The sequence below is a fragment of the Apus apus genome, chromosome 4 (assembly GCF_020740795.1).
Source record: "Apus apus isolate bApuApu2 chromosome 4, bApuApu2.pri.cur, whole genome shotgun sequence".
NCBI classification, from domain to species: domain Eukaryota; kingdom Metazoa; phylum Chordata; class Aves; order Apodiformes; family Apodidae; genus Apus; species Apus apus.
In genome coordinates this window covers 29692900-29708266 of record NC_067285.1, presented here as the reverse complement: position 1 = coordinate 29708266, position 15367 = coordinate 29692900, and the positions used below count along the sequence as shown (strand labels likewise).

General features: G+C 40.0%; 1 long non-coding RNA gene across 1 annotated transcript in view; it reads left to right on the top strand.

Moving 5' to 3' along the window:
• Window positions 1-6358: 6358 nt before the first annotated feature.
• The window catches only part of LOC127383861 (uncharacterized), a 144828-nt gene continuing 135819 nt past the window's right edge, over window positions 6359-15367 (top strand). The window contains exon 1 of the long non-coding RNA XR_007889321.1: window positions 6359-6423. This is a non-coding gene — a long non-coding RNA (uncharacterized LOC127383861). The remainder of the gene's footprint in view (window positions 6424-15367) is intronic.

The window sequence follows — 15367 nt, the reverse complement described above, 5'->3', positions numbered from 1 at the left end:
CATTTAAAATTATTCTGCTTTAGCTACTACACAAGCTATTTTCAACTTTTTGCTTCATAATTCTGTGTCATCATGTCAGAAATAATCTCATAACGGTCCTGGTGTCACCAGTCCAAGCTCCAGACTCCTCAGTGTGGAGTTCTGATGTGCTTTTTGCCTGATTTCAGAGACAGTGGGTAAAGAAGCCCTGAGGATGTTTAGACTCCACTTGCCAGGAGCAATGGGAATTGTGGGTACTTTTCCCACAGCAGGATTTCCTCCTAAGGGTTTAAGCAAGACCAAGCAAACTAGTGAGATTCAAATGTACTGTTCATCTGGGCTGCAACCTTTCCTGGCAATGCTAGTACTTAAATTGTTCAGTCCAATATGCAAAGTCAGATTCCCTTATGAAATTTCTGGAAATTTCTCACCAGTCTTTTTGTTTGTCCCCAGATCTGTGAAGGCTTGCAACATCTCTTCTAGTTGTTGAAAATACATTTCAGCATTAAAATGCCATAGGCTGTTCTTGAAATGGTCTTGACCCATGCTGAAGATTAATTTCACTTTCAGGGAGATTCATTCTGCTGTATTTATTCCTTGGAAGGCTTTGGTCATCCTGGACAGGACAGATGTCACATGCAGCATACCTGCTGCTTTAACAGGTCCCCTTATATTTATATCTGAATGGCAACAAAAATACTGCAGCTGGCCTTTTCAAGCTAGAGTCCCACAACATTGGCACAAAGAAGGTGACAGGAAAGGCTGTTACTTACTTATGCACACCTTATTGTATCGTATTTTTCCTTGTTTTGCAGAAACCACGAGTGTTAACAAAATTCAGAAAAGGCAGAGCCTGACTGGTTGCATCCACCCATCTCAAGTTTTGCTGCTTCCCATCTTGTTTCACTCTTTTCTTTCCTGCTTTAGATTGTCATGCAAGTGTTTTATGAAAGTACTCATGAAAGACACAAGGAGAGACAAGTCTTAGGTAATGTATTTTTTTATATATATATATTTAAGTTTCCCTGAAGTTTCTGCTTACTTGATTTTGCAATTCATGCTAAAGACAATCTGATAAGAGACAAAGGCACCCATTGCTTATTGTCAGTATTTCATACTAGTTCGAATTATTGCAGGACTGGGTCTGAAACTCAGCTGACATCTTCCTGAAGTGTTGAAATTGTTTGATTGTTCCTCATCTCTGTGAGATCAATAGAGGGGGAATAATAACAGCATGTTTTTCTTTTTCTGCTGGCACTTTGATACAGCGTTTCTGGTTTTGGATCCAACAGACTGAGCCACTGGAAGATGTGGTACAAGTACTCTCAGAGCACTAGCTCTTCATGAGAGAGGCTTTGAGAAATAGCCTCATTTGGAAATAGCTCTGCTTGTACTGTATCATCTGAAGCACTGTAGGGTTTCCATAATATGTAGGGCATTTTGGTTGACATGACAAACAGCCTCCTTTTGCAACTGCCATGCCCTGGCTCATTTTCAGGAGCTGCAGAGCCAAAGGACACTGAGAGAGCACCCTTCAAGACTGACCTAGTCAGTAGCTCTGCTATTGGTGCTCTTTTTTTCATGCACAAACCTGCATGGACTCAGTCATCCCTTACCCTGGTAGAGCCAGGAGCCAGTGCACAGGTGCTTCAGTACATTCCCCTCTGCTGGGGGCAGGATGGGAGATGTGAAATAGCTTTTTGAGACTGTCCTTCTGTGCTGGCGCTCTCCGAGGTGCGTGACATCAGGGAGACTCGGAAGACAGCAGAAAATCTTTCAGCTGGTGCCATTTAATAACAAAAACACAATCAGCTCCTCATTTGCAGCCACGTCAATGGATGGATGGGCTGTCTTTTTCACTTGAAATAAATATATTCCAGAAAGAAGGAATTAACTGTTGTTTTTGAAAGAAGAGTTTTGCCACATCAGTTGTTACAAATTGACAGCACTGTAGAACTATATACAGATCTGTAGCTCCAGACCAGGCCCCTCAGTAAAAGCTGATGAAGTAAACTTATTACATGAATTTAATTTACCTTATGTAAATACATTGCTTCTCTGGGAAGTCTGGCACTTTGTGTTCTATAGCAGTTCATCCAAGCAATACTTCAACACCTGAAATCTTTTTCCAGAGCAGTGGAAATGGGGAAAAGGGTGTCCTTGATGCTCCTATTGGCACTGTGAGAAGTGACTCTGTTAAACTAAGGGTGAAGAAAATTTCTTTTGAGTGCTCTTGTCTTGAATGATACATAGAGATCCTTTTTGGCTCCACATAAAAATACTTAGCTGCTGACATATTCTAGTCATGAGCACCCCACACCCCACCACCTTCTCCTGAGGTCAGTAAACATTTCTGTGGTACGTTTTGGGAACAGAAGCAGTGAGAAGTTTCACTGATTTCCCCCTCTTTTTCCCCTCCATCTCTGACAGGATGAGAGTAAGTCCCTCTCTCTACTTTCAGTGCTTTAGTTTGATCACAAGACAACGTCCAGCTTATATAACTGCTGAAATGTGCTTCATCAAAAAACTCGATCTCTCCTTTTCTTGAAATGAGGCATAATGAAGTCTCTGCTCTTCTCACAGAGCTCAGTTCTTCCTTACTGACAGACTTGGGGAAAGTTGTGTCCCTGAGCAATACATGTTGGCATGGACCATGACTGTGTAGGCAACCCTCCTGCTCTGTCACCAAAAAGCTGCACATCAGTATGAAGGTGCTTCTACTGAGACCGCCATTTAGCAATGAGTGCTTCCTGCATTTGACACAGTGTATGCGTAAAGCTGTACGGTTTGTGTGTTGTGCATTGTGCACATAAGGTTTTGTCTGCAGGTAAAGATATAATGTCAATTCTTTCAGGAAATTTAAAGACATTTCTGTGACTGGGAAAGTGATAAAATGACTTCTTAAATGTCTGAATAGTGGATGGTTTACTAATAATGAGATACATTTGATACAGTGGCCTACAGCTTTGTCACACTCAAGGCTTGCTTGAGTTTTGCAGTTCTAGTATATTAGTGCAGAATATCCTGTTTCTTTTGTTTGAGTGTGAGGATAGAGAGAATAAAGGCCTTTTGGCAAACTCCTGTTTTCAACTAAAGAAATGCCATGCCATTCAGCAGAGAGCTACAGCAAACCACTACTCCACCACTGAAACCTAAATAATGTGTTTCTCGGCTGAGGACAATATCTTAGTAAACTAAGTATTTTGCATAGCACAGAAACAACACCAATAAAGAAATGAGGATGCTTTATACCCATACCTGTTTACACAGGTCAGCGAGTCTTTCTTCAATATGGCTAATTAAGTAGATTCTTGGTAATTTAGAGGCAACATGAAAAGTACACTGGGATGACAAGAGCAACAATAATTGGGAAATTGTGTGGCACATCACACCTTTCTTTTGGTTACCAAATAATTGTTTTGCATAAAATGTTCACAATGTTTACTTGCTGTGTGTGTTCAAACAAAGGCCCAATTCTTTGGGGGCTCACTGAAAGGGCAATTTGGATATTGAGCTGTTGCTAAAACCCTGCTGACCGAGTTTATGTTGGTTTGTACCAGCTATTTAGAAAGATAACTTCTACCAGGTAGAAACGTTTGCCACTTGGAGCACAAGGAAAAAAATAGTGAAAACCTGATAAAGCTTTGAACCATAGAAAGAGTATGACAGAAAGATAAGTTTTGTCCACTCAAATCAAAGATTTGTACCTGCCTTTGTGTATAGCTCTGTTCATGCTTCACGTATCACAATTATTTTTTTAATGTCTCTTTGGATATAATTGAGGCTTAGCTACTTGCAACAGAATAATTATATAAGTAAATAGTTATGTGTGTCTGCCTTACTACATCCAGTGAGAAAAGTGACAGGGCAGACTCCAAGGTGAGAGTGTATGACATTCTTTGATAAATGACCTGAATTTGTGGGTAGCCAACAATAAAAAGTGGCAGATTTACATTCCTTTGAACAATCAAGAAGTCACCAGGGAGTACATCCAGCTTAAAGCATTTCAAAATTAATGAGCTGTAGCCAAAATAATTGTGGACCTTATTTAAAGTAATTATTAGAAAAAAAAGTTATGATCCTTTGCTTTCTGATACCCTAAGCTGTAGAGAATGACATTTTCTTTTTTTGTTACTGTTCTTCTCTAGGAACTGACCACCTGCAGTTTGTCATGAGGCTCACAACTCTCACATTAACACCTGATTCCAGCATCACAGGATTTAAAAATGTGAGTGTTCATGGTGAAACTCATGAAAAAGTACCGCTATTTGAGACTCTAAAAAAATTTTGGGAAGAGACTATCTGCTGTTTTGTAGACATAAACTCTAGAGTCAACCCCCAGTTTTAGCACTGTGGCATATTCTGGTCAGTGAGACATTCATGCTTTTCATCTTTGCCCAGAGCTTCCTGTGTAATCTTCAGCTTCCTTCTGACTACCAACCAGTGGCAGGAGACATCACTGTAGCATTTGACTCAGACAAGTGCAAATCTTCCTGCACTAATCTTATCACCAGCTTTTCAGGCAAGATTTCTGACGATCTAAGTCCATAACCATCCTGACTTAAAAAATGAGATGGATTTTGGTTGTGCCCCGGTTTTCAGTACGTGGGCTGACTTTCTGCAATAGTAAAGGAGCCTAGATGAAAGGCAAAAGCCCTGCTGGAAATCTTGCAGGCTGTCACCCTGCCTTTGGTGGCAGGTTAGTGAAAGGCTTCACTTTCACTGGTGTGGTAGTGCTTTGGGAATGTTTCAGTAGCTTGCTCATTTTAAAGCTATTTTAATATTATGTTCCCTGCTTTACACTGGTTCCTGTGAGACTGCTTCCCCCACCCACTCACTGATCTCTCTTCCAGCCTTTACCTCCTCGACCTGAGAGCACACCTGCCTGCCTCGGTGTTTCCCCCACGCATTACCGCTAACACACACTTGAGGGCCACAGATCTTAAGTTTAGCAGCACCTGCCTTTATCAGATTTATTCATTTGGAGAGGGAACGGTATTATGGGATAGCATTAATTTTCAACACAAGACAGGGTGATCAATAATCTGTTCTGCTGGCAGTTTTCCTTCACTGATGCGTGGTTCAGGTATTAGTTTCCTCAGCAAATTTATCACCTGCAGGTTTTACATTATCTATTCATTCTGATATGACCATACACCTGTCCCTGGCCCTAGTGTGGCACACCAGAGTCTCCATGTGCCCTCGAGCCACAGTGCAGCTTGGCCTGGGAGGCAAGGTTAAATAATTCTGAGTTGCATGCAGTTGACCACCCCTGAACTAAGCAATCATCTGTCACCCATCCCAAAGGGTTCAAAAAATAATGCTACTTCTGTCTGGCTGTACATCTACAGTGAAGTTAAGGAGCTGCAGACTGTAAAGCAAGCAGTAGGGAAGCAGCCTACACACTGCTATGTATGGCCACACACTACAGACAAAGAGGTGCAAGAGAAGGATCAGCTTTTCCTAAAACACAACCACTGAGTAATTTATACTTAACACGGGAACCAAGCCCTACTGTGTTGCTCATCAGTACAAGCTCTGGAGACAAACAGCTCAGGTCTGTGTGCTACATGCTGAACTGTAGCACATTATTAATTTGCTGGAGGAATTGCAGGTCAGATTTTGTGGTGCTTATTCAGAAAGGTTACACAGAAATTGTCTCCCTAAGTAAGAAGGTTTGGGTTTTGTTTTATCACAAAAAGGAATATTAATGAAAGTAAGGCCTTATGGTAATGAACTTAGCTGTTTTCCTGATTTAGAGTAAACATAAAAAGTTGCTAAAGTCAAACAGACCAAGAACAATTCCTTTGCAACCATCTAAAACACTACTGGTTTCTAGCAGAGGAACTGCATGTGTATCTGCCTCGCCAGCACTGACTGAGGATGCTGTCTGTCCCTAGTGCTAGATCTGTCATCTAAGGCTGTTTTAAACCATATAACATAATATAATGTTGTGCTGTTAAGAAGTAACAGACAGGCAACGAAAGAAAAAGAATTACTACCAATCCTTGTTAGAACAAGCACATTTTTTGTAGCAGATATTTCCTGTATTTCTGTTTCTGTCGTGTTTTCCAGTGTATTTCTTTAAAGAGAAGAGAATCTCTGTTTCCAGAGAGATAGTCTGTTCCTGCTGCTTGTATCTTATTTGATGTCATGATCTTGGTTGCTGTGGAAATGTTTAAGCTGTCATCAAAAGGATTTAGATGGGGAATAAGCTCTAGGAGAAGATCATACAATGTTCCTTCTTTTATGCAAATATGTGTAGTTAGGAAAGGCAAACAAACAAACAAGCAAAATACAGAGTCAAACACCCTTCCTGCTCCCAAATAATGATTTATACTGAGCAAACTGTTTTAAATAAGCACATATTTTTTTCCAGGAGGGGTCAGATGTTGTCTAGAAAATGTCACCAACCATTGTGGCAATGGCAGAACGGAGCTAGAGGTGAGTGAACATACCCTTGCCCCTTTGGTTTCAAAAGTTACAAATTCTGAATTAGATGCCAAATTCCCTTTTGTCCTGTGCTTTGAGCAGGTCAGGGCAGGTGCAGTACGTTTGAAAAGTAAGTAAGAGTAGCACATTTTTCATGAGCACAAATGGATATGCAACATGCAGAGCACCACAGAGCTGTGTCCTCTGCCTTTTAGTAGCTGCCCAGGTTTGTGTTAAACACAGCAAGTCACTGCAGGAGGAGTAGGGCTCCTGTTGTCTCAGGAAAATTAAATGCCACCCAGAAGTACCTTTGGGTTTAATTAGTATGTCTTTAGAGTAGATGGCAATTCTCCAAAGAGTACTTGAGTTAACCACCAGCTTATTGTATCTGCAGTTGCATAGGGGATCTTTCAGTATTGGTGAATATACATGGGAAGTGGGTCATCTAGGTTGTGTGTTTGTAGTCGTAATTAGAAAGAAAACTTGTGGGAAGAGAAAATCAACAATTATTTTGATAATTAGTTTAATACTGCTATGCACATCTGCTATGTTTTTTGAAGTCTGCGATGCTGCTCTCTCAGTGGTGGGTGTAAATGCCTTATAGTAAGTCAAAGCCAGTTCTTACTGCTTTCCAGAGTCTTGGCAATACTAAGGTCTCTAATATAGTCTATATTCACAACACAGGGAAGATGCTTAAGTGGAAACAAACTAGGGTTGTTTTCTTATTAGAGAACTTTCCTAAAAATTAGGGATTTTTTTGCAAAATATCCTGGTACTCTTCATCTGAAGCTCTAAGTGGTCTGCTCTCTACCTGCAGCTAAAATTATACACCCAGGATAATGCACAGTTTATATGTGACTAAGCTGCTCTCATATTCTGACATTGATGAGATATTAGAAGGCATCAGGTGAGATTAAGGATGGCAATGGGAAAATCTTTCTAGAACTTTTTCCATTACTACTGATGGTCCGTGGAACATGTTGAAATAATTACTTCAAGAAATATGTGTTGCTTTTCTGTTTCTGGTGCCAACTTCTCAGAGAGAGCACTGGTCCGTGTTTTGAATCAGGGATCTCATTATCCTTGGGTAATGCTGCAAACCAACACAGCATTCATTTTATATATTATTTTTATTATCCAGTTTCTGATGTCATTTGATGCCATTATGGGGATGTTTGGGTCCCAGGTTTTAAATAGTCACACTTTTTTTCCTTCCTGAATGTTTTTTTGAGGTATGTCCACAGCAACTTTAGGTGCAAGAATGTTTTATTGCAGGGTAGAAAAAAATACATGCACAAAGAACAGATGAAACTAAACATCCCACAAGATGCATATCTAAACAATAGCACACAACACTGTAGTATCCAAATTACTACCTCTCTCCAGAGTTAAAAGGGTACAAATTGTATCAGGGTTTTGCAGAATTAACTTGTCCATCACCCTTCCTCGAACATTGACATGTAAAGACATACCAGAGCAGTGATAGATTAACACAAATGCACATGGATCTCAACCCACTAACACAATACTGCACCTTGGTTTCTGGTGTCAGCTCCTAAGCATTTTTCTCAGCAAAGCTCCTCTGTACAGCCACACAGAGGTGAAGTCTTTCTGATTTGCGTGAATATACAGCTCATATAAATACAATATATACAGACATGGTATTAGCCACTTATCAGGCGTGACTGACTACAGACATAAGAAATCTATTGTCAGTCAATAGCAAGATAAAGCAAACTTTCCTCTTCTTCACTTTTGACAGAGCCTAAAAATAGATTTGATCTTAGATTTAGTGAAAAGTGCAAGGCACTATCTGCCTTCTTGTTATATGCTATATGATCTCTCTTTTTGCAAGTTTTATAGCTATGTAACTCCGCTGACTTCAGGGGAATTTTTTGTTATTTACAGCAAGTGTTCAGCAAGATCATTCCTAGTTATACCTGGAAAAGCCAAAAAAATATGAAGTGGGCTTCTCTTTAGGAACCAGTAATGTTTTTCCATTAGAAATACCACAGCGATTTCTTACAGTGCTTCATTGTTCTCATTGCCTTTTAAATGTCACACTGCAATTCTTGGTTTAGTAATGGGACATGCAGCACTTCCTCTGACATCCTGGGAAGCAAAGAGTTATCACTGCCACACCAATTACAGCTAACAAGGAGAAACATGGTCTGTTGGCAAGGCTACAAAGTGCCTTATGTTTTAATGACAATGGCTGTCAAACACTGCACAGATATGCTTCAGAATTAATATATTAGCAGTTAGCACAAGAGGTCCTTGCCCATGACTAGGAGATGCAATTACAGAAATAATGCAAATATTGATAGCAATTAATCATGGGAATCTCAATGCAGTTTCCCCTTTCCCTAGCATCCTTTTTTTCTGGAGGATTTTCTTTTCTTTTCTCTCTTTTTCTTTTCTTTTCTTTTCTTTTCTTTTCTTTTCTTTTCTTTTCTTTTCTTTTCTTTTCTTTTCTTTTCTCACAATGTCATTTCTTAAAAAGATCATTTGGTAGTTTTATCTTTATCACCTTTTCATCCAGTGTTCTAGTCCTTGGGGGTAAGAAGACTGCCTTATGTAATCCCAAAGTTCACTAATTGTCAGGGAGAAGGGTCAGAACTTTGTTGTCATCCAAGAGACTGAAGGATACATAGATCAGTTTTGATGAAGTAACTGAAGAAAAGTGGGGTGCTTTAGAGGGCTGTAGACCTCTTGTGTTCTCCTGCATTAATCTCAGTTAATGTAGGAGCAAGTTCGCTACAAGACAAAAGCTCTGCTGCCACCTCCTTCCATGAAGAGACTACTGCCATTCCTCATGTAATCATCTGCCAACACCTAAATGGCAAGGGGAAGTACTGCTTTTCCCCTGTGAGAGAGCTGTGCCTCAACAAGTTCTCATCATTTCAAAGGCTGCAGGTTCCCAAGGTGAAAAAAATTAGTAGTGTCAAATCTTCTGCACCTGTTACTGGCTAAGTAACTGGGCCTGGTATGCATGTTTCTGGTTAGCTGACAAATTTTCAGTGCCTCAGAATCGCTGTTCAGAGGATTGATCATACTTTACATGGCAGAATTTCCCACAGCCAGTAAGTCTTGTACCTCTTCTGCCTGCTTTTTTGCATCATAGGAGAGGCTTGATGGATTGCCTTTAATTCATATGGCAAACATATCCCATAAAAATCAGTCTTCTGAATCTAATTTTTTCCCAGTAGATTGCTTTCCTTACACCTCAACACACCTACCTCCTACTCCATGAAAGACTCCTTGTTATTTTGCATCTTCTTAGCATGGTTAGAAACACAGACCTTCCAAGGAGAATCTACTTTGTACTGGAGCTGTTTTATCAGATGTTATTCATGCCCTGAATGAAAGGCTTAATCAGGTTTCTCTTTTGAGAATCAGATTGAAGAAATTAAGGACAACCTTTTTCGCTTTCTACAATCCTGTATTTCTGCTCATTCTGTTCCTTGTACCAGAGGCAGAGCCTAGCAGCAAATGTGCATGAGAGGGGTCATGTCCCAGCTTTGGTAGAGCCCTGTGGGCAAGCAGCTGGCAGAACTCCACTGTCTCTCTGTTTCTCTCTCTCTTCAGTTCCCTTGCAGGAAAAACACCCACTGGAATCCAAAGCATTGATGTTACCCTTGGACTACCAAGACACAGGCAAGGGAGATGAATTGCTAAAATACAGCCTGAAGGCAGATAGGGGCTTTGACAAGCTATTAAATTGTTCAACACCTTGGTTGGGGTTAAGAGACCTTTAGCAACACAGCACTGGGGACTGAAAGAACTCAGCAAATGCTGCTGTGTGTCACCCTGTTTTTGCCATTCTTGCCAGGTAAGGAAATAAATGTCTCATGTGAAGGACTGGGAGCTTTAGCGGTGTACATGGCAAGCAGACATATCTAAGAGCACAATCCTTCCTGCTGCATTCAGAGATCTGTAATCACCTTCCAGAATTGTTCAGCAGATCCTACTGTTCCAGGCTTTGAAAGTGTTCTTGCTTGGTTTTTTTTTTTCATTTGAAGAAAACCTTAAAAAACATAATATTTATCATTCTGTGTCTATCTTAACTTTAAGCAATAGCAGAGATGAGTCAGTTACATTAATCCCCCTCACAGTGTGGAGCTTACAAGATAGATAAAGAATTATCCAAACATTTTTTAGTCAGAACAAAGTAAATTTCCTTCTTTCTATTTCTTCATTCAAGCAACCCTTTTCTTTCCTATGTGACTCAGGCTTACCCCATGCTCACATACTATTTATCTGAATCTCATCTCCATGGGTTTGCCTTGCTGTTCTGTGAATATAAGTATGTCTTGCAAGGGAAAATTTATCCCGAGTTTTAATATTTTGAAGACAGAATCATCAAAACATAGCTTCTGCGTATTCAGTGTAGCATCCTACCTCCCTCAGTGTCATGAATGCTCCATTCCAGGCAGAAGCACAAGCAGAAAACAAATTATTCAGACTGAAAGTCAAAGAGGAGTGAGTTTCAAGAGTTGCCACAATTTGATTACTTATTGATGCCTTTATAGAGTCAGTGTTCTGAGGGGACAGACCTTTACAAGCCCACTATCTTCCAAGGGAAAATCAACATGTTTGGTTTCTGGTTTTTTGATTTCTGTAAGTAATAGGGAAAAGTAAATAGCAAGAGAAATGGGAAAACAACCAAAGAGAATTTCAGCACAAGGAAAATTTATATTAATTTAAAAATTAAGATCCAGATGTGTGTTTGTTGATTGAGAGAGTAGAAAATATCTCAAGAGTGCTAGGAATTCATGGATTATGTGCAGATTAAGAAAGCCGTTTGAAGTTAAAAGGGAAAAAGAAAAATAAGATATTAAAACATCCTTCTGTTACAATCTTTTTCCTTGCTATTTCCACCTGTGTTTTGTATACCTTGTCTTAGGCTGACTTTCTGCAATTGAAAATGCTGAGATGCAATTCAAGAAATTGCTTAGCAAACATCTTACACCAGGTTCAGCTAAGGTCAGTGGATTTTGTGTTCTTATGATCTGTTTAATTGTTAGCATCTGAATCTGAGGCTGAATGTTTGCCGCCATTAGTAATCTACAAAAATCCACTGCATGAGCAGGGTGAAGAGGGGATGTGTGGGTATGCAGGCTGGTGAATATGCACAGCAGTTTTATTCTGCTAGGGGGATATTCATGTGGCTGTGACGAAACGGCTTGTAACAACCTCCCAGCTTCTGTATTCCTGTTCCTGGGGTACCTGCAGGAAGCAGTGGGATTCTGGAGTCCAAAGGAACAATTGTAGTGGCTTCTTTCTTTTCACCTCATTGACATTGCTACTTTCAAGGTTTCATCAGGCACCAGAGAAATCCCTGACGAGCAGGGGAAAGCAGAGAAACTCCAGAGGTCCTTCAAGAAATCATTCAGATCTGTGTGCTGTGCCTGAGTTCATTCTGCATTTGGCTTCCCTGTCTAAATCCCCTATGTGTGCTCATAGTTTCCTCTGGTGCATTCATCTTCAAATGACTGAGTTGGTGCAAGTAAAAGAACATATAACCTGTCAAGTAATCTAATAGAGTAGAACATGAGCATGTTCTGTAACACGTTTAGCTTTAACAGACTATGCTGAGCCTTTCTATGTTAATATACAGATAAGGTTGTCAGTCAGGTTTTGTGCATTCTCCTTAACTGTGTGAAGTCAACACTGAGATTAGGTGGTACTACAAAGCCTCAAAATCCAGACTGAGATTTTTGCAAGGAGAATTGCTCATCTCACTCATACTGAATTTTAGTTGGCTACAGAGACCTCAATTTCTTAACAATCTCAGTCCTAAAGGATTACGCTTCCTCTTCTTTGTGTTTTACTCCAGGCAGAACAGATACAAGCTTCTTACAAAAAAATGTAGATATGAATAAGCCTATTTTGGAGGGCTTTGAAAAATTATACAAAAATGCTGTTAGAATAAATTGCTTATGTACTGGAGAGAACCTGTAATGTTTTGATCTATTTTAGTGACTTTTCCTTGAAAATTGCTTCCTTGTATCTTTTTATTTTAAATAATTTCTAGGATTCTAATTGGCTAATTTAGGGAATTTATTTGCACAGACATCAACAACTCTCACCAAAGCTGATAAAAAGTTTTTTTCCCACTGCAATGAAAATCAGTAACTAGGTAAACAACCAGTTTAGATCAAGTGTATGCCCAAATGACTCCACAGAAATAAAAAGTTGCTCTCACCTGAGCCAAACCCACTGATGTCCTTCTGGCAGGTGATCTGGGGGCTTATCATGACAATTCAGTTATTTTCAGTCCTAGTCAGGACCTCAGTTATGATTTATCCCAGTTCGATGGGTACATTAAGAGTGCATCAAGGGAAGAAAGCAGACAAACTGTAGTTAATTCAGGATTACCTGAGATTTAGCTGGTTGTAAATGAAAGCAGCTGTTCCAACACTGCACATGGCAACGAAGAGATTTTTCTCTAGAAGCAGACTTCTACATATCTTCGACTCTGCCTGATGTATGAGCAGGGATAAGTAACAGGTATGTCTCTAGGATGTAGTTTATGCAGACAAGATCTGAGATAATAGTGGTGTCCTCCTCCTGAAAGCAATCTGAGGAAAAACAAACCAGCAACCAAACTAAAGTATTTTAATAAACAAATATTCGGTATTATTTACTGATTTACCATTGCTACTTCCCAGTTTTTGACTGGACACTTTATCATACAGCCATATATTAACTAAAGTTATTTATTTGTATGCTACTTTCTTTGCAAAAATCTTTGCAAGAATAAGCAACATTGTTATAGATGCTGATTGGTGACATCTTATAATGAATAGCTTTGCCTTTTTTACCTAATTTATCTCCTGACTCAAGGCTATGGGTAGCTGCAGCTGAGAAAGATAAAAGGAAACTAAATTCCATTGATTGTTTAAATGTGACTGCTAAAACACACAGCTAGAGATCAAGGGCAAGGCTTTATTTTGGTACAGGAATCAGGTAGGAAGAACGAGAAGGTACTTTTCAGCTTTAAATGGAACTGAGAACTGGTTGCACTTGAGTGCTGCAGGGCCCTGAGGTTAGCATGAACACCATCAGCTCCTCACTGCTGAGCTCTGAGGAAGGTTTTGCATTCACCAAGCATACCCAAAAAACGCATTGCCTAAAGAAGTGTCCCCAAAACAATTTGTCAAAAGGCCTGTCAGGATCTGTCAAAGAAGAAAGAGAAAAGAGAAACTTGGGACAAAATGGTTCACGTTTCTAACAGTCCACAGAGTAGATACAGGTAAAATAACAAATTTGAATCAACAATGCTCTAAGGAAATTAACTGGTATAGACAATTAAGACGGGTAATAAACACATTGTTTCCCAGACTGAGTAAACAGATGAAGTGATCTGTAAAACAGACAGTGGAGAGGCAAAGAACATGCTACACTGCAGGATTCTTCCTAATCAAGGGAGATTCGTTATAGCTGGCTCCAAACAAGACTGAGTTTACACAAGTGAATTTCTTATTCTGTTCCTGAGGAGATCTGCAATTAGGGTCTAGGGCAATTTGTTGGGATTATTAGTGTATTTTTAAGAAAGATGTCTTCTGCCACACTGCATGACTGGCTACAAGCACAAATATTTAGGTAGCATTGAGGAGAGTGTAGCATTAGTGAAAGAGGTGCTATCAATCTTCTACTATTTTATTTCAGTTGTTAATTAACCTCCTGAAAGCATTTGGGGTGGTTCTTTTGGGTGAAGTGTGGGAGTGAAGGAGGAACAGCTGCTATTCAGGTGAAGTAATTATTAGGTGGTGATGAGGGAAGGAGACAAAAGGCCAGTAGAGCTCCTCCCTGAGGATTAGAGAACTGCTGCTGGGAGGTGGCCATGAAGAGGTGAGTATTGTTTGGACGGCTTCTGGAGGTTGTTGGGGTTTTTTTTGGTGGAGGTCACGGTTTGGTAAAAATTATTTTTTTATTTTTAAGATGTCTAAGCAACAGACTAGGGATAATTTATCAAGCATAAAGCATCATTAGGAAGGGTCTGAGTGTTTGCAGCCTGTCTTCCTTTTCTCTGGAAAGAACACTGCCTAATAAGAGGGGGGAAGTGCTCATCAGTACTGTGGGTTGGCTTGCTAATGCCTGTAAGAAGGGAAGCTGCATTATCTCAATAAGGTCTGGGAGCTGCTGTGTTGCTTTTTTACTGTTAAAATGCAGATTAGTTTTTTGTTTCTGGCTTCTCCTGTGTGCCATGAGGTTGTGGTCCTTCTGTTCTCTTGCATGGTAGCTATTTTTTTTCTCACCTGAACAATTCCTGACGGCACTGCAACTACAGAGCAGAGACTGTGCCAGGTCCCTCAGCTATAAATGGCTGCCACTTTCAGGGCTACTGCAATGAGGGACAATAGTTATGGCAGTAGCTGTGGTCCTATGAGCCATCTTTTGTTTTGTTTCTTAGAACACTTAAAATGTTTGGATATGTTTGAAAACACATTTTGAGCAGACACCTGTGGGGAGCAGGGGCTGCTTCAGTAGGTAGAAAATAGAGTCTGTTTTGGGCTCTGCACCATAACCTTCCTATGCGGACTGGGGCTGATGTTGTGCAAGTGCCTCCCCTAATAGCTGTTTCTGATGTAGATCAGGACAGCTGCAGGCTTAGATGCTAGCACACTGACTGCTTATATCATGTTAGAGTAACTTTTCTGTGTGGAGATTTGGGAGATATATTCTGGGACATAATAGAAGAGTGTAAGAAGCAAGATACAAGGAAACTGACAATTCTTCTAATAAAAATACAATTTTTCACATGAAACTGGAGAACAACAGATTGTCACTAATTTGCTATCCTCAGAAAGGAAAACAAGCTCCTAAATTGTGTAGTGCAGTACTTGGCTTGCTAAGCACTTTCTGTAATGATTCATTTGTCGTATTCTCCCAGTGTGAGAAGGGGAGGATGATGTTCTTAACTAAAGATGGTCTATAGTTTCCTGCACTG